This window comes from Aegilops tauschii, chromosome 1 (assembly GCF_002575655.3).
Source record: "Aegilops tauschii subsp. strangulata cultivar AL8/78 chromosome 1, Aet v6.0, whole genome shotgun sequence".
Taxonomy (NCBI): domain Eukaryota; kingdom Viridiplantae; phylum Streptophyta; class Magnoliopsida; order Poales; family Poaceae; genus Aegilops; species Aegilops tauschii.
Window position 1 is genome coordinate 427,260,051 of NC_053035.3, and position 19,311 is coordinate 427,279,361.

Below are 19,311 nucleotides of genomic sequence, written 5' to 3' on the forward strand. Positions count from 1 at the left end.
ATGTTCATGAATATCCAGATTCACGAACATTTTTTCAAATTCTTGAACACTATTCCAGTTCACGGATATTTTTTGGCTCCACAAACTTTTTTGAAATTGGCGGGTTTTAATACCAGAAAGTTTACGAAATCCCGCATTATTTATAAAAGAAAAAAAAACGAAATAGGAAATTAGTGGGCTCCCAACTGCCACTCATGGGCCTGCCCAAGATGGGTGCGTGGGTTCAGCGGGGTGTGCGCCCGCGTCCGCTCCCTGGTGCGTGCTGCGCCCTATAGGAGCTCCCCATCCATTTGACCACAAGGGTGAACAGTTGTGTGGTAAATGGGTTGGCCAACACGGGAGGAATGCTGGGGAGCAACTAGTTGACGAGCACTCCTTCGGGAGCCTCATAATGATCAGCGCCACTTAGCGCTCTCTTAGCCATTCGCCATGTTTCGCGCTTTGGACGCTCCTCCGGATTTTATTTTTTTATTTTTCCGCACGCATTTTTGGCTTTTAAACGATTTTTTTGGGTTTTTTTCGACGTTTAGATTTTCCACCGGTCTTCCTTAGCTTTTGGATAAAAAATTGCGTGAAAAAACGCGTTTTTTTCCGCAGGAGTCACGGTTTTATTTCCGCTAGAGGCACTGTTTTGCTTTCGCGAGAGTCACGGCCGTGCCTCTCGGAAACGGGAAAAAACACATTTTTTTTTCTTTCATGAGAGGCACGGTTTTGCATCTACGAGAGGCATGGTTGTGTGCTTTTGCGAGAAGCATGGCCGTGACTCCTCGGAAACTAAAAAAACGCATTTTCTCTTCTTCTTTTTCTTCCGCGAGAGGCACGGTTGTGATTTCGGAGAGGCACGGGTGTGCCTGTTTCGAAAGGGAAAAACATGTGCTCCTGATTTGGTTTTTTCATCTGGTTTTTTTCATGAAAAAAGTTTCTCAAAACCTATCAACATGGGATCTAGTTTTGAACATCTTGACACAAGGAATCCAACGGTGAAAGCGGTTCGAGATTTGGACACACGGTTTAAGAGATAAAACCTTTTGAATAAACGGATCTACAAAAAAGGGAAAATTCTCAGGTTGCGACAAATGATGCACAGTGCACCACTTGTCGCAACCTGGGAAGGTGGGGAGTGATATTTGCAATGAGTACTCCTCAATTAGTGATTTGGGGAATGCTGGCCATTGGGCACTTAATAAATGGGCGGGCCTACTGAGAGGAATGCAGGCTCGCTAGCGCACGTCCTATTTTTTTTAAAAACTGAGAGGAATACAAGTCATAAATTTATTCACATGATTCCAAGATATGTTCCTCACATTTTTAAAAACATTTAATACAACAAATGTTCGACTGATTTACAAAAAAATTGTACAATTAAATGTTTTTTTGATGATATTTACAAATATGTTCACATGTTTAAAAAAATCATCATATTGTTGGAAATTTTGTAATACGAAAGAATTGTCAAGTAATTTAGAAAAAAAAGTCATACCGTTGAAAAAATATTTATGAAGTTCAAAAGATATTAATGCATAACAAAAAATGTCGAGAATTTGCTTTTTAATTTTTAATACAATACAAAAATTGTTGGCTTATTTTGTTTTAACGTAATTACCATTCAAAAAAAGTTTAATGCATGTTTGGAAAATCTTTAACATTTATTCAAAAACATGTTTATCTTTTGTTTGCAAAATATTTAACATGTATTCAAAAATAATGCTCAAACATGTATTTGAAAAAATATTAATCATGTTTTTGAGAAATGTTCAACGTGTATCAAAAAAAAAGTTTCACGTCTATACGGAGCATTTATGACTTGTATTAAAAAATACCTATATTTGAAAAGGCAAAATCGAAAAGAGAATAAAACAAATGTAAACCAATAAAAGAAACATAGAAAACAGTAGAAAAGAAACTTATAGAAGTTTCTAAAACCGGTACAAACCAGTCTATAAAACCTTCTCAAACCCGCTTTAATGGGCAATCCCACTAAAGCGAGCATGCCTCCAGCGCCACTAGAGGAGAGGTGGAGCTATGTCTCGCTTCGCGAAAGGCCTAGCCTAGTGTATACCCAAACCCCTATTTCTAACCAAGATTACGTTCTCATGTTTCACCACTTGTTTCTACATCTTCAGCTATCCAATCGGTGACTGCCACGCGGATTAATTTGGGACCTAAGCGGGTACGATCTCGTGTGGACGTAGCAGCTGTCGCGCAAATTTCGTCAACGTGTGGGGCCTGCCTGTGTGCGTACTCAGGTGCTCGTAGCGATCTGTTCTGATCCTATCTTCTTCCCCTGTGTGTTGAGTTCTCTCTGGTCTGGAAGGCTGCGTATCCATCCCGAACCACGCAGCCCAGCGCCCCGTCGCCCACCACACAACTGCCTGCCGCTGCTCCACCGCTATGTACGGGTATAAAAATCCTCCCCGCCTCTCCTTTCGAGCTCACCACTACACGTGAGCGCGTCAACTATGCATGAACCTGTTCTCCCCGACCTGGCTGCCGGCCAGTGCCTCGCCGAAGCCGCCATCACCCGTCTTCTCTGGCTGCCGATCGAGTCAGAGGGGCTGCCTAAGCGGGAGCTATCCCGACTCAAGCGCCGATGACACGTCGCCGATTTCGCTCTGTCATTGATGGTCCTTCTGCCGTTGCGGAGCTCAGCAGCACTTTCGTCACCAGCGGCGGTCAGGCAAAATCTGCGACCTCACATGAGGGCAGCAGTGTAGTTACAGGCCATCCGCTGTCGTGATCCAGTGTGGGAGGAATCGATGTGGGGGCTTCCCCCCCGTTCCCCACCACCGCAACTGTGGCCTGCCCCGAAGAAAATCATTGACTCAGTCGAGCCCGGTGCAAGAGAGTGATCTAGGCCATCAACATCCCTCTTTGTCCAATTGCTTTGGTTGCCTGCCGCTATATGGGCAGCGCTTGAAAGCAGACCGATCTGGGCGAGGCGGAGAAAAAATCAGTCCTAGAACATTCCTAGCCTCTTCTTCTACAATCGATTGCTCTTCCGCTGGAGACCACTATTCCACTTCTCTCTTTTCTTTACATTCCATAAATAATGATTGTCTATTAATTTTTATTACGCTATTTTTTTCTGTTTCAATGAGGAGCTTGAAAGAATGGATCTCAAGCGCACTATATGAAGCTTCAGGAGGGAAGGAAAGACTAAGAGTGCTCAACGGAATCATAGGAGCTCCTGGTCATGCGCATGCGACTGGATGCAACAGGGGAGCTCGAACTGCTTGAGTTCGTCGGCCATGGCGGCGGCCGTGCTCAGAGCTCGCGGGGATGATGCTATATTGCAAATTAAAGTAGAGGAGATGGGGAAAATCAAAGAGGGAGAAAACGGTCCGAGAAAGATTGCAACAAGACCGTTGTTGTAGAGAAATGAGCGCAATATTGAGTTTGTTGCAGAGATCAACGACTACTCGACACTCCATCCAACGGCTACTGAGGCGGCCGATCTTTTCAGATTATCCGTCGGCCGACGCGTAGCGCTGCCCTTATTGCATTGGAATGGTGATTTTCTTGATAGAAACAACAATGTGACAGAAAACTCCAACCAAAATGGTGCTTCAGCCCGATGGCTTCTACATTTCCATCTCCTAGAAGGTCACACAAGAATTATATAGTGAAGTCACGACCAGGGTCTTTTAGAGGCGTTCTTGTACATCACTCTCCATATCGGCACCTTTAACCCCTATGTGAACAAATGAGAAGTTGCCATGTTAAAAATTCTATCTATATAATTCATATATCACATATCCATGCTCGACTCATAGTTCCTAGCATATTTAAGTACTCCGTCTATTTCAAAATAAGTGTTTCAACTTTATACTAACTTTAGTACAAAGTTATACTAAACTTGAGACACTTGTTTTGATACAGAGGAAATACTTACGCAAGCATGTTTTCCAAGATAGTCAAGTGAACATGGTTGTTTATTTCCGAGTTTCATTATAGCTACGTAAGATGGCCCAATGTTGGAGTAATCTCATAGCTAAAATACAACATTGCTCAAGTATCCATATGCCAGCATGACGGGATAGGCGAAGCGGGTGAGTGCCCCACCCCAGATGGCTAAAGTCCAGTAGTCGGAAGCATCACTAGTTTATGCTCTAACCCAAGTAGCATGGGACATGAGATCCCATGTGAATGAGAAAGGACCACCTTGCAAGGCTAAATACTCTTGGGTGACCGATAGCGAAGTAGTACTGTGAGGGAAATTAAGGTGAAAAGAACCCCAGTGGGTAGTGAAATAGATCGCAAAACCGCGCTGAGCTCACTCACATCTCATTTATCCCATTTTCAATGTTGTCGTAATATTAGACCTAAAACACAAGATAGCAAGTACCCATATGCCAGTGTCATAGACTCGCATCCCATTTATTTTAAATCTTAGAAACTATTGTTCTTATTTTCATTGAATCTAATTATCCACTCGAAGTTTATATCTATACTCCATTTATCATCTTGCTAATCCAATTAGAAGGATGGGTACTTGGTGAAGTAGGATTCAGAAGGCACCTCTAAAGGAACTATCTTTCTTTTCAGATTCACCTATCTTCAATTTAGAAATTTCACCTATTCTCCTTACCTTTCACTATCATATTCCAGGATTATATCAGTTATAATATAAAATATAAACTCTTAATTATAAAAATAAAAATAAATAATAGAATATTATTGCATCTGGGGCATATTTCCAACAAGGTGCTCTTCCTATGCTTGGCACCGCATCTTGGCGAGAGCTCGTGTCATCCAACCAGAGTGCCTTTATCGCTGGTCGCGGGGTGCACGACAACTTTATGTTGGTGCAGCAAACGGCCAGATAGTTCCACAGCAGCAAGGCCCTGCGGATTCTTCTCAAACTTGACATAGCGTGTGCTTTTGACTCCGTGTACTAGCCCTTCCTCCATGAGGCCCCACGGCATGTTGGTTTTGGCAAGTGTTGGCGAGCATGGGTATCAAATCTTCTGTCCACCTCCTCCACGCGTGTGCTCATAAATTGCAATGCTAGACCTCCCCTGGATCACGTGCGTGGCCTACGCCAGTGTCGTGGGATTGTCACGGCAGATGTCCTAGTGCAAGGACTTCGTCGTGGAGCCATCCCAACGAGGTTAGCTTAAAGGGGTTAATTAGGACAAAGGACACGAGGAGTTTATACTGGTTCGGCCCCTTGCGGTGAAGGTAAAGGCCTAATCAGTTTGAGGTGGTATTGCTAGGGTTTCGATGACCAGGGAGCGAATACGCTTCACCTGGCTCTCGATCTGTTGTTTCTTGTCCCTAAACCGCCGCTGGGTCGTCCCTTTATATACACAGGTTGACGCCCGGCGGTTCACATAATCCCGACCGGCTCATAAACGTGTCCGGCTCGGTATCCAATCTTTCCTATCTTACAATATAAGTCATACACCTATGGCGGTTTAAGTCTATGGGCCCTAACCCGCCTTTGGGCTTTGGGCCTTCTTATTAAGTCTTCTTCGTAAATCGCCATCTTCTATGTCTTCATGGGCTTCGATATTACTAAACCACCATGAGCATAACCCGGCCCCTCCTGGGCGGTTTATACTCAATAGTTATATCCCCAACATTAGGCCCCAGGTTGATTTGAACTTGTTCATGTCAATCTTCAACACTTAGAAGAATTCCTTCTTCATTACCTTCGGGAAGCTTATAACTCGCCGTGACGTCATCTTTTGAGATCATGATAACCCGCCATGACGTCACCTGCCATTAATTTTATACAAATCCAAAATCATATATACATCCTCATTTTTAATGAACCCCCGAGAATCAAGGCGTCGGCCCTGTCACATATCCAATTTGGAGCTCCTCGATTCCCATGCATGCCACTTATCCAGCTGCCTTATAAATAGGGCTGGGGGTCCTTTTCACTTTCCACCATTAGCCTCTTCGTCTTCCTCGCGACGTGTTCTTCTCGAGCCCAGCCGCCGCCATCGATCCTCTCTTCTGCATCACCATTGGCCGCTGCATCAACCTGACTGGTCCAGATCTCGCTCGCGCGCCTCTGCTGCTCCAGCAGCCTCGGTAAGCTCTTCCTTCTTCCCCTCCGTAGATCTCATTAGGGTTCGTGCGAACTCATGGAGGTTCGGCACTGTTCTTCACTTGTTCTTCGCTGTAGCATGAATATTTGATTCAAACTTGATATTTTCCTTGTGCGGAAATAGCCATGGTTCCTTTTCCTCATCAGAGCACCTCTTTTTGGATAGAAAAACCCATCTGAACTTTATAAACTGTCCAAGCACCGATATTTAGGTCTGAATATATTTTCATTTTCTGACACGCGGCAGATCCAAAATTGTAATATCAATCTGTGAAACCTTTTTTTCATCACTTAGTCATTTTCCAACTTCAGATCTATACTTTCAATATCTGTGTAGATGGTTTAACTCAGAAAATAATAACCCGCCAGGTACCATTAGTCCCCTCTTAAACCGCCAATTGCTCATCTCTGCAACTTGATAACGTCAATCTTCGGTTTAACACTTTTGCATGCTTCAACACTTTCTGCTTTTTAACCTTTAACGGATTAACCATGAATCTTAAACCGGCACAAACCTTCTTACAGGTTATCGAATAAATGGCCAAGTCCTTTTATTCCTGCAACTAGGTTCAATCCCGGGTTACAGAAGAAAAGCTGAACGAGTGTGTTGCTACTGGCGCTTTAGCCAAAAAGGAAGACATCCACTGGAGAGCCCCTGGTCCTGAAAATCCCCCTGAACCCACGGAAGGGGAAGTGATCGTTTTTGTTGACCATCTGAGTCGAGGATTCAGCCCTCCCGGATCAAAAAATTTCCGTGATGTGCTTCATTTCCTCCAACTTCACCCTCAAGATATTGGACCGAACTCCGTATCCAACATTTGCAATTTCCAAGTGTTCTGTGAAGCTTACCTGCAAGAGGAGCCCACGGTCGAACTATTCAGAGATCTCTACTATTTAAACCGCCGTACAGAATTTGTGGACGGGCCCAATACTGAACTTGGCGGGGTTTCAATCCAAAAGAGAAAAGATGTCAGCTTCCCTCACGCTAACCATCATAGCCACCCCAAAGACTGGAATCAAACTTGGTTCTATTGCCAAGATACATCTCCAGCTGGTGAGAACCCTCTGCCGGGTTGCCGTGCTCACTGGCTTACCAGTACACATCCACTCCCCCAAAGACTCAGTGCAAAGGAACGGGCCAAGTATGCACCATAGCTTTCAAAGCTCAGAGCCTTTGTGGCAAACGGTTTAACATGCGTTGATTTTGTCCGTTGCTGGGTGTCTTGGAGTATTTTGCCTTTAAGCCGTCTCCCCGGTTTAATGTGTGACTACACAGGGGACGTGAAAGACCCTCAACGTCACATCGATATTCAGCTGACTGATGCTGAAGTTACTGAAGCCGTCAAGAAAATGTTGGATATACCAGTGGCCGAGTGCAGCAAAACAGGGCTTAGTCCTTTCTGTGCTTCAAATAAACCACCAGCTGTAAGAATTGCCCAACTCCTGCTTAATCCATATTTTTAATACTCCCTTATGATCTTTTCAACTTTTAACAGGGTGATGATCCATTCTGGAAGAGGAAACCGCAGGATAAACCGGCCAAAACGGCTCATGCCAAGACCAAGGTCCACAAGAAACCCGCCAAGAAGAAAACCACCGAGTCCACCGAGTTAAATATTGACGACGACGATGATAATCATGAGTCAGAGGTAGAACTTGATTCACTTGGATCCTTTTTCATACATCTCATTGACAATGACTATTATCAGGATGACGCAGAGGCTAGCCATGCTGGTGACGCAGAGGTAATTATTCTTTCCTCTGGCTCAGAACCTCTGCCAACTCCGAAAACCCGTCAAGCAAACCAGAAAGTAAGATTTTCTCACCCTCTAGCTCACTTGGATCCAAACTTTCTTTTCAAGAAACAGCAACACAAAGCTCGCCGCACAACCCGGCATAGCGGCCATGTGGTAACTTCTTCTGGTTTACTGGACACGCCGGTTCGTAAACGCCGCCTAGAGGTCTCTTATACTTCTGACACACGTTATCCCAAGGCGGGTTATTTCCGACAACCTCTTAATCACGCTGATTCAAATTATCAGGGAACTTCCCATTCTTCCTCTGGCGAGTCAACAGGAACGCAAATTCCAACCCTCAAAACGGTTCCTGGGTGACCATATTTAACTGACCCTTCATATCTTATACTTGATCTTTATACCGACTTGATCTATACTTACTATTCTCAGGGGCCCAAGCCAGAGCCAGTAAAAGGGCCAAAGTGAATAAGCCGGCTGAAGACAGCTTTCCAACTGATACGGAACAGACCCTGAAATAGTCTAATCCAAATACTGAAGCTATTCTTGATGATCCGCCACCGCAAGATCATGAAATCTTAGCTGAACATATGGAAATTGATCCGATGATTCATGCTGAAAAACCGCCCAGCCCAACTAAAGCTGCTGATGACAAAGCTGACGACGTTGTGGTTACTAGCTTTGGTTACACAACCCCAGGCAACCCCATTGCTCTGTCAAAACACAATGCCAAAGAAGAAATCTCTGTTGTTGACAAGGGCAAGTGGAAGGCGGACTTGGAAAGCTATGCCCACGCCAGCGCCCAAGATATTCATTCTGGGTTTTTAAACCGTTTGTACACAAGCCGTAACTATGAAGCCGGTTTACTGAATATGATGAAGGATCAATATGAGGTAAATGCTGTTAACTCTGTATGAATATTCTCCCCTTAGCCGCCAAGTTTATTGGACATAAAAGAATAAAATGTTATGTAAACTTCCAAGAACCCTATAGATCAACTCCAGTAGCCCCCAAGGGCCGGTTTATACTGTCAATATGAACCGGGACTTGTATAATAATACTCTTCAATTTTGCATGTGTAGCCCCCAAGGGCCAGTTTATACTTTCAAGATGAACCGGTACTTTAGAATAACAATTCTTCAATTTTGCCTGTGTAGCCCCGAAGGGCCGACTTAAAAAATATGTTAAGTTGGGACTAATTATGCTGTAAGGCTCAAATTCTTGTTTAAGACCTTTGTAAACCGGTTGACCACCGAGCGGATAGTGGAAGAAAAAAATCTCTAGTTTTGACTGGAGCAAATATGCATTAGCCCCCAAGTGCCAAGAATAATACTTGTATTGAGCTTGGGACTTGTAATTTTTTTGATAAGAAGCAATAGACATTAGCCCCCAAGTGCCAAGTATATTACTTGTTATGTGCTTGGGACTTTGAATATGCACTGTCATCTCATAAATTGCTTGTCTCTTGCAGGCTGATCTTATCAAGAAGGAATCCCAAATCGCCGACCTTCAAGAAAATATCAAATCGCAACAAGCAGAGACTTCCAAGGCCAAGGATGAACCGACCAGTGCCTTAGTAGCAATGGAAAAGCTGAAAGAAAGCTTTAAAAACGAGCGGGCAGGTTGGGATACAGAAAAGTCAACTCTGCCGAAGCGGGCTGAGGATGCTGAATCGGCCCTTAATCCGGTAGCGGAGGAGCTGACTGGCTTGAAACAGCAAATAAATGCCATGACTGCTGCCGTTTTTGGTAAATAGCTTCTTCATAAACTTTAAACATGTATTATTGAACAAACTGCCGGTTTACAGATGTTTTTGATGATGCAGTAACCCGCATTACTCATCTTGGCTCAGATATGCGGTAGAAACTGAAAGCCGCCTATACACTTATAGAGCAGTTATATGCCGGCGTACAATAGGTTATCTACACAGCTTCCCATAACAAACCGCCCCCAACCTTGATCAAGGAAACGTTGGAAAGGTTGGCGATGATGCCTGCCCGGTTTGAAGAACTAAATAAATCAGCTGCCAGGGTGGGTGCTCTTACTGTGCTAACTCGGGCTAAAGCATGGATATCTGATCTTGATCTGGCCGATTTGGGAAACGGCTACCCGAGCATAAAGGAGGACGGGTCAGACTATAATACTGAAGACCTCGGAGCCCTGACGAGGGAAATGCACCCATTGGCTAGCAAATTGGCTGAAGAGACCGATCTTTCATATTATCAGTCGATTTATGATGCCAACAACAAGAGAGTTAAAGCGCCAACTTATGATGCTCCAAATCTTATCACTCCAATCCGTAAGCATACCTATGCCCCTGATGTTGATCCCTCCACACTTATAAGTGATGAAGCTGTATTCAAAGCCCTAACTGGGATCGACTGGACAACCATTGACTTCCAGCCACTAGGTAGAGAAGAGGAAGCTGAACCGGTGCTGGATGATCCACAACCTTCAAGTCCACCAGCCCAAGATTCATAAACCGGAGGTTGGCTGAACATCTGCTTTCTGCAAGACTTGTTAAAACAAGTATTCTTTCGGGCACAAAACGCCTTGTAATAGGCTAGCTGAAAATCTTGATCTGCTATGCCATCGCGCATATTTTGCTTTGCATGACACTGATGATTCTCCATGTTAAGATATGCCACGTATGCTTATGATATTAGCAATGTTGAATCTTTTCCTGCATACAACAGATTAAAAGTGTCCTGGCGGTTTACCGCTGGACGGGTCATAACGCCCAATATAAAGCCATGGGAAACTTAAAATAATTTATAACCAAGGCTGGCCTTAATTATAAGCATACTTAATTGAAAAGGTATCATACCTGTGATATTTGATCATACGGGTGGTTTTACCAAGCCAGCGTAGTAAGGGTGATAACCCGAATTTTGAGCACTGATAATTTTCATATATTGCCGGCTGATGAACAAGCCAGGCCGGGTTAATAAACACCAGACATTATCTTATCTCATACTGGCGACTTATAGTCAAAAACCAGACCGGGTTAATAAACACCAGTGAATTGTAATCATAAAGCATTATAAGCCACATTGGATAAACCTCAAAAAATCCGTTGAATAAAAACAAACGAAAAACAAGGCTTTTCATAGGCTGCCAGGCCGAAAATTGAGTGCTTTCATGGGCTGCACGACCACTGAGTTAAACCTTTATACAAACCTTATAAGCCGGACCTCACACAACCAATCGTCGTTTTAACTTTGACAAGTTCAGGGTCTGTATAAGATTGACTTGTCAAAAGTACGGCGGGTCGTTCCAGGATTACCTGGGCGGAGTGGCAGACTTAAAAAGGCAGGATAACCCGGGGTTTTAGGTGAATACACCTGGCTTCCAAGCCTGGCTTTTAAGCCCATTACAAGGGTTATACAAACTCCTTGTTCTTTAGAACAAGGAGCCCCCAAGCAATATTTTTGAGCTGTGCTCAAGGGGCACCTATGTTTGAGCTGTGCTTTTGCAACAGACTCTCTTTGGTTCCTTTAACCTAGGTAGCAAGCCCCCATGTTTATATATATATATGGCCTATAAGCCGGATCAAAGGGTAATCATAACTTCGCTTTATAAAGCAGAAGCCCCCATGTGACCAAAAACTCGTTATTTGAAGAGAAAACGACAGAGGCCCTGCTTTAACAGGGATGCCGGCTTTATTATATTGATCATAATATATACATTGTCAAAATATGTACATCAGAAGAGCCAGTGGCTCAGGTGTAGTAAGGCCGAAGATGAGCAATATTCCACGGCTGGTGGGTCTCCTCCTCCGACTTACGTGAGTCTTTGTGCTCTCGAACATCGATAAGGTAGTATGACCCGTTGTTCAGATTCTTGCTGACCACAAAGGGTCCTTCCCAAGGTGGGGATAACTTGTGCATATCAGTCTGATCCTAGATAAGCCGGAGCACTAGATCGCCTTCTTGGAAAGTTCTGGTTTTAACCCGGCGGCTGTGGTAACGGCGCAGATCTTGCTGGTAAATCACCGAACGAGTCACTACGATGTCATGCTCCTCATCCAACAGGTCAAGTGTGTCCTGACGTGCTTTTTCATTGTTAGCTTCAACATAAGCCGCCACACGAGGTGAGTCGTGATGGATGTCACTAGGGAGAACCGCCTCTGCTCCGTAAACCATGAAAAAAGGTGTGTAACCCGTAGATCTGTTGGGGGTGGTATTAATGCTCCATAACACGGAAGGTAACTCCTCCACGCAAGAACCCGGCGTCCTCTATAAAGGAACCATAAGCTGGGGCTTGATGCCTCTCAGGATCTCTTGATTGGCTCTCTCAGCTTGACCATTAGATTGGGGGTGAGCCACTGATGACACGTCAAGCCGGATGTGCTCACATTGACAAAATTCTTTCATAGCACCCTTGGAAATATTAGTGCCATTATCAGTTATGATACTGTGGGGAAAGCCAAAACGGAAAATCACCTTTTTCATGAACTGAACCGCTGTCGCCGCGTCACATTTACTGACCGGCTCTGCCTCAACCCACTTTGTAAATTTGTCAACAGCCATGAGGAGGTGTGTCTTTTTGTCTTTGGACCTTTTGAAATGTCCAACCATATCTAGCCCTAAGACTACAAACGGCCAAGTAATTGGAATCATCCTCAATTCTTGAGCCGGCACATGGGCGCGTCATGAAAACTTCTGGCAACCATCACATTTACTGACCAGATCCTCAGCATCAGCATGAGCCGTCAGCCAATAAAATCCCTGACGAAAAGCTTTAGCCATGAGAGACTTTGAGCTGGCATGATGACCACAGTCTCCTTCATGAATCTCACGCAAGATCTCACAACCCCCCTTTGGAGAAACACAATGTTGAAAAGCCCCTGTAACACTGCAGTGATGCAGCTCTCCATTGACAACTGTCATTGACTTAGACCGCCGGGTTATCTGCCTGGCTAAGGTTTCATCCTCAGGTAACTCGCCCCGGGTCATATAAGCCAAATAAGGGACTGTCCAGTCCGGAATAACATGAATGGCCGCCACCAACTGAGCTTCCGGGTCAGGAATGGCCAAATCCTCCTCTATAGGTAACTTGACCGATGGGTTATGCAAAACGTCAAGAAAGACATTAGGCGGCACCGGTTTACGTTGAGAACCCAACCGACTCAAGGCATCAGCCGCTTCATTTTTTCTCCGATCAACATGCTCAACTTGATAACCCTTGAAGTGACCAGCAATAACGTCCACCTCTCATCGATAAGCCGCCATGAGTGGATCCTTAGAATCCCAAGTACCAGAGACTTGTTGAGCCACCAAATCTGAGTCACCAAAGCACCTTACCCGGCTTAAGTTTATCTCCTTAGCTATCCGAAGACCGTGGAGAAAGGCCTCATATTCAGCTGCATTGTTAGTGCAAGGGAACATCAAACGGAGAACATAACAAAATTTATCACCTCGAGGGGAAGTGAGCACAACTCCAGCCCCCCAAGCCCTCCAATTGCCTGGACCCATCAAAGTGAATAGTCCAATACGTGTTATCTGGCTTTTCCTCAGGCATCTGCAACTCTGTCCAGTCATTGATGAAATCCACCAGTGCTTGAGACTTGATGGCTGTGAGGGGCGCATATTTCAAACCATGAGGTCCAAGCTCAATGGCCCACTTGGCTATCCGACCTGTAGCTTCTCTGTTTTGAATAATATCCCCTAAGGGAGCAGAACTAACCACAGTGATGGGATGACCCAAAAAATATTGCTTAAGCTTCCGACTGGCCATAAACACTCCATATATAAGCTTCTGCCAATACGGATACCTTTGCTTGGACTCGATCAACACCTCACTGAGGTAATAAACCGACCTCTGAACCGGGTACTCTTTGCCTGCCTCCTTCCGTTCCACCACAATGGCTACACTGACAGCCCGGGCATTAGAAGCCACATATAACAATAATGGCTCTTATCAATAGGAGCAGCAAGAACGGGCGGCTCAGCCAACTGTTTCTTCAGATCCTCAAATGCTTGATTAGCAGCATCACTCCAAAGAGGAAAAGCCTTCTCACCTAGCCGGCTTATGAACCGGCTCAGAGACGCAATACGACCCGCCAGACACTGAACATCATTAGCACACACCGGTTTAGCCAATGAAGTAATGGCCTTGATCTTCTCCGGGTTAGCTTCAATCCCTCTGTTGGAGACCAGGAAACCCAAGAGCTTGCCTGCTGGTACACCAAAGACACATTTGGCCGGGTTAAGCATCATCTTGTAGACCCGGAGATTGTCAAATGTCCCCTTCAAATCATCAATCAGGGTCTCCTTCTTTCTTGACTTCACCACAATGTCATCTACATAAGCATGAACATTGCGCCCAATCTGATTATGAAGACAATTCTGCACACATCGCTGGTAAGTCACCTGGGCACTCTTGAGCCCAAAAGGCATAGAAACATAGCAGCAGGCTCCAAAGGGAGTTATAAAAGTTGTTTTCTCCTGGTCCTTAACTGCCATCTTGATCTGATGATAACCAGAATAAGCATCCAAAAACTCAAACGCTCACAACCCGCCGTAGCATCAATAATCTGATCAATACGAGGGAGAGCAAAAGGATCAGCCGGACAAGCTTTGTTTAAATCCGTGTAGTCCACACACACATACGCCAAGTGTCGTTCTTCTTAAGTACTAGCACTGGGTTAGCCAACCACTCAGGATGAAAAACTTCAACAATAAACCCAGCTGCCAAGAGCCGGGCTACCTCTTCACCAATGGCCTTACGCCTTTCTTCATTGAAACGACGAAGGAACTGCTTGACCGGTTTAAACTTAGGATCAATATTAAGAATGTGCTCAGCGAGTTCCCTCGGTACACCTGGCATGTCAGAAGGTTTCCATGCAAAGATGTCCAGGTTCTCACGGATGAACTCGATGAGCGCGCTTTCCTATTTCGGATCCAGATTAGCACTGATGCTGAACTTCTTGGATGAATCGCCAGAAACGAAATCAACCATCTTAGTATCATCTGCCGATTTAAACTTCAAGGCCGGGTCATGCTCAGTGGTTGGCTTTTTCAAAGATGTCATGTCAGCCGGGTCAACATTATCTTTGTAAAATTTCAACTCCTCTGTTGCACAAACCGCCTCAGCATAGGCTGCATCACCTTCCCCGCACTCCAAAGCAATCTTCAGGCTTCCGTGCATAGTGATAGTCCCCTTGTGACCCGGCATCTTGAGCTGTAGGTAAACATAACAAGGCCTGGGCATGAACTTAGCATAAGCCGGCCGTCCAAACAGAGCATGATAATGGCTCTTGATTTTCACCACTTCAAAGGTCAACGTCTCCGACCTAGAGTCATGATCATCTCCAAAAGCAACTTCCAAAGCTATCTTACCAACTGGGTATGCCGATTTACCAGGAACGATACCGTGGAAAACAGTGTTCGACGGTTTAAGATTTTTATCTGTCAACCCCATGCGACGGGAAGTTTCATAATAAAGGATATTGATGCTGCTCCCTCCGTCCATGAGTACCTTGGTAAACTTATACCCTCCGACCTGAGGTGCGACCACCAATGCCAGGTGACCCGGATTATCAACCCGGGGCGGGTGATATTCCCGACTCCACACAATGGGCTACTCAGACCAGTGCAAGTAACGGGGAACTGCCGGTTCAACAGCGTTCACCGCCCTCTTATGAAGCTTCTAATCCCGTTTGCATAAACTTGTGGTGAAGACGTGGTAGTTCCCACTATTCAACTGCTTTGGTTTACTCTGATACCCAGATTGCTGCTGCTGATTCCCCTGACCTGACTGTTGATGGTAGCCACCCTGAGTGCCTTGATTGCCTTGATTACCTTGGAACCCAGAGCTAGAACCACCACCGCCATAACCCGGTCCATGAGGGCTGGATCCTGATCCGCCACCCGGCCCTTGACTATCTTGAAAAAGATTAGAATTTTTATACTCCTTCATAATGTAGCAATCCTTCCAGAGGTGGCCAGACGGTCTTTCTCGTGTACCATGCCTCGGGCAGGGCTGATTCAACATCTGCTCCAGATTAAAACCTAACCCTCCCGTCCATGGGAGCGGTTTACCTTTACGACGCTGGCCATTATTCTGTGCATTGATGTTAGCCACAAAGTCCAAGCTATCATCAGCTTTGCGCTTACCATTGCCTCCCTGATTCGCCGGATTATGCTGCTGCCATCTGGTCTTGCTGCTTTTCTTTCCCTTTCCCAGCTTTTCCTCGTCAGACTCGGGGTCCTTGGTACCATCAGAGTCAGCGTACTTAACCAGAGCCGCCATGAGTGTCCCCATGTCATTGCAGTGGCGTTTAAGCCGCCCTAACTTCTGCTTCAGGGGTGTGAACCGACAATTGTTTTCCAACATTAAGACTGCTGAACCGGCATTGATGCAATCCGACGAGTGCAGGATTGTTGAGACCCGGCGCACCCAATGGGTTGTCGACTCGCCATCTTCTTTGACACAGGAGGCCAAATCCACAATTGACATGGGCTGCTTGCATGTATCCTTAAATTTCTGGATAAACCGGGCTTTTAACTCGGCCCATGATCCAATGGAGTTGGCCGGCAACCCCTTCAACCAAGTACGAGCCGTCCCTTCCAACATCACGGTGAAGTACTTAGCACATGTAGCATCGTCCACATCCAGCAGTTCCATCGCCATCTCATAACTCTCGACCCATGTTTCAGGGGGTAAGTCGGCAGTGTAGTTGGGCACTTTACGAGGACCCTTGAAATCCTTGGGTAATCGCACGTTACGTAGAGCCAGAGTTAAACAAGGCACACCCAAATTCCTGAAAGTCACACCCGTCTCCACTGAGGTCGTCGGACGAACCGGGGAATGCTGATGAGCCGTATACTGAGCCGCCAGCTCGGCCTCCCGACACGCTCTTCCTTGATCCACGACGTTCTGGGCATTAACCCCACCACCTGCCGGGTTATGTCCACGGGGCGGGTTACGGTTCCGTCCACTGCTTGACATGGCCGGTTCCTCAATATGCCTGCTATAACTCCGGCTTGGGCGAGGGGTTGAATGAATCCTGTCACGACTGTAAGAATAAGCCTGCTGCTACACCAATGCTGTCTAAAGTAGCTCTCTAGCCCTTCGCGTTTCGACCGTCGTTGGAGACTCACCCTCAACTTGGAGAGCCGCCAATCATGATGCTGCAATGATCATGTTATCCAAGGGGTTAGAATAATGACCCGGTGGCGACGACACGTGCTGTGGCGGGATATTGTTCTGACGAGGCGGGTCCGTCGTGCGCGGCTGAGCCGGTGCCCCCGTCCCAGGCGTTTCAACCCGGTTTATAACTGGTTGGTTACTGGTCCCTGCTTCGGGCATGTTAAAGAGATTTCTTGCCTCGTAAACCGGAGGCAGGCGAGTCTGATGCCTTCTCCTCATGACGTCGTTTGAAGCGTTCTGATCCAGCATGAGTTGGAAGGACTCTGACTGAATCCGCTGTGCCTGAGCATCCAAAGCAGCTTGCTCCTCGGCCATCCTAGTGTTTTCTGTGCTCAGCTCCTCCTTGGCCTGTGCTATCTCATCACGCAGTTTTGCAACCGCCGCATTATGCTAATCCTGATCTGCCGGATTAACCACCGTTGTTAACAGTGTTGTCAGCTTATCCAACAAGTCGGTTAAGACCTGAGCCGGCGGGCGCCCAGGCCCACCTGCCCCGGCAACCGTGGCCGCTAATAATCCGGAAATCATCTCTGTTGTAGTTGATGAGTGCTGCACTGGCTGTGTTCCGGTCATGAAGATCGCGACCCTGTTCGGTGGCTTATAGGGGTCCGGAATACTGTCGCCATCGGAACAGCCCCCAAGCCGGCCATCTTGCAGTTGATACAATGACTCGGTCTCACCGGTGGATGACTTGCCATCAGAATAGACAACCGTCTCGTCACGACATGCCGATCTATCCTCAAATTCTGCTCCATGGATGAATCCCACAAAAGCATGATTCCTGGCGGGCTGAACTCGGGCGGGTCTTGCATGCTGAGCCGTCTCGATGATGTCGGTGTAGATGTACAGCTTAGGACCCGGTACCCATACTCAATTGAGCCGGCCTCGGGGCCCCAGCCTGCGTCGTCGATGTAGAGCTTGCCGCGACGACTCTTGGTCATCCGGCCCACAGCGTATCCCTTGATCCCTTCGAAGTTGCCCGCTAATAACTTGAAACCAACGTGAGATAGCCCGACGATGGGCGCCAACTGTCGTGGGATTGTCACGGCAGATGTCCTAGTGCAAGGACTTAGTCGTGGAGCCATCCCAACGAGGTTAGCTTAAAGGGGTTAATCAGGACAAAGGACACGAGGAGTTTATACTGGTTCGGCCCCTTGCGATGAAGGTAAAGGCCTAATCCAGTTTGAGGTGGTATTGCTAGGGTTTCGATGACCAGGGAGCGAATACGCTTAACCTGGCTCTCGATCTGTTGTTTCTTGTCCCTAAACCGCCGCTGGGTCATCCCTTTATATACACAGGTTGACGCCCGACGGTTCACAGAATCCCGGCCGGCTCCTAAACGTGTCCGGCTCGGTATCCACTCTTTCCTATCTTACAATATAAGTCATACACCTATGGCGGTTTAAGTCCATGGGCCCTAACCGCCTTTGGGCTTTGGGCCTTCTTATTAAGTCTTCTTCCTAAATCGCCATCTTCTATGTCTTCATGGGCTTCGATATTAGTAAACCACCATGAGCATAACCCGGCCCCTCCTGGGAGGTTTATACTCAATAGTTATATCCCCAACAGCCAGGGTGCCCCCTCTCACCCTTGCTATGTGTCCTCGTCATCAACACACTCAACTCCATGGTGCAACACGTAGTTTGGTGCCGTGTGCTACAGAGGCTCACGAGAAGACCTGCTGCTTCCAGCATCACGCTTTTCGCGGACGATGTTTTGATTTTTGGCCACCCATCTGAGTCTGGCCTGTTTGGCGGTGTGTGCAATTCTACAATGCTTCGCTGCGGCCTCTGGCATGGCCACCAACTTCAAAAAAGCTATGTCACTCCGATCCGCTGCACACTCGAGGATTGTGCGCGCGTGATAATCCCCAAGTGCAATCATCTAGCAATTTCCAAAGGTGGAAGTGATAAGTATGGACTGTCGAACCCACAAGGAGCTAAAGGTAAGATCAATATTCTCTCAAGTCCTATCTGCCACTAATACGACTCTACGTACACCGAACGTTTGCTTCCATCTAGAAACAAGAAATAAAACTACGTTGTGGGTATGAAGAGGATAACTTTGCATGATATCGGAGAACAAAAATATAAAATTAGGTGTTGTTAACATAAATTTAGAATATATTAGAATATATTATAAATAGAGAGTGTGGAATAAGGATGGGTCGGTGCGCGGAAGTGTCCTAGGAAATTGTTAACAAGATCGGTAGTCGTCATTGCAATTTTATATGAGGGAGAGGCATAAGCTAACATACTTTCACTTCTTGGATCATATGCACTTATGATTGGAACTCTAGCAAGCATCCGCAACTACTAAAGATCATTAAGGTAAAACCCAACC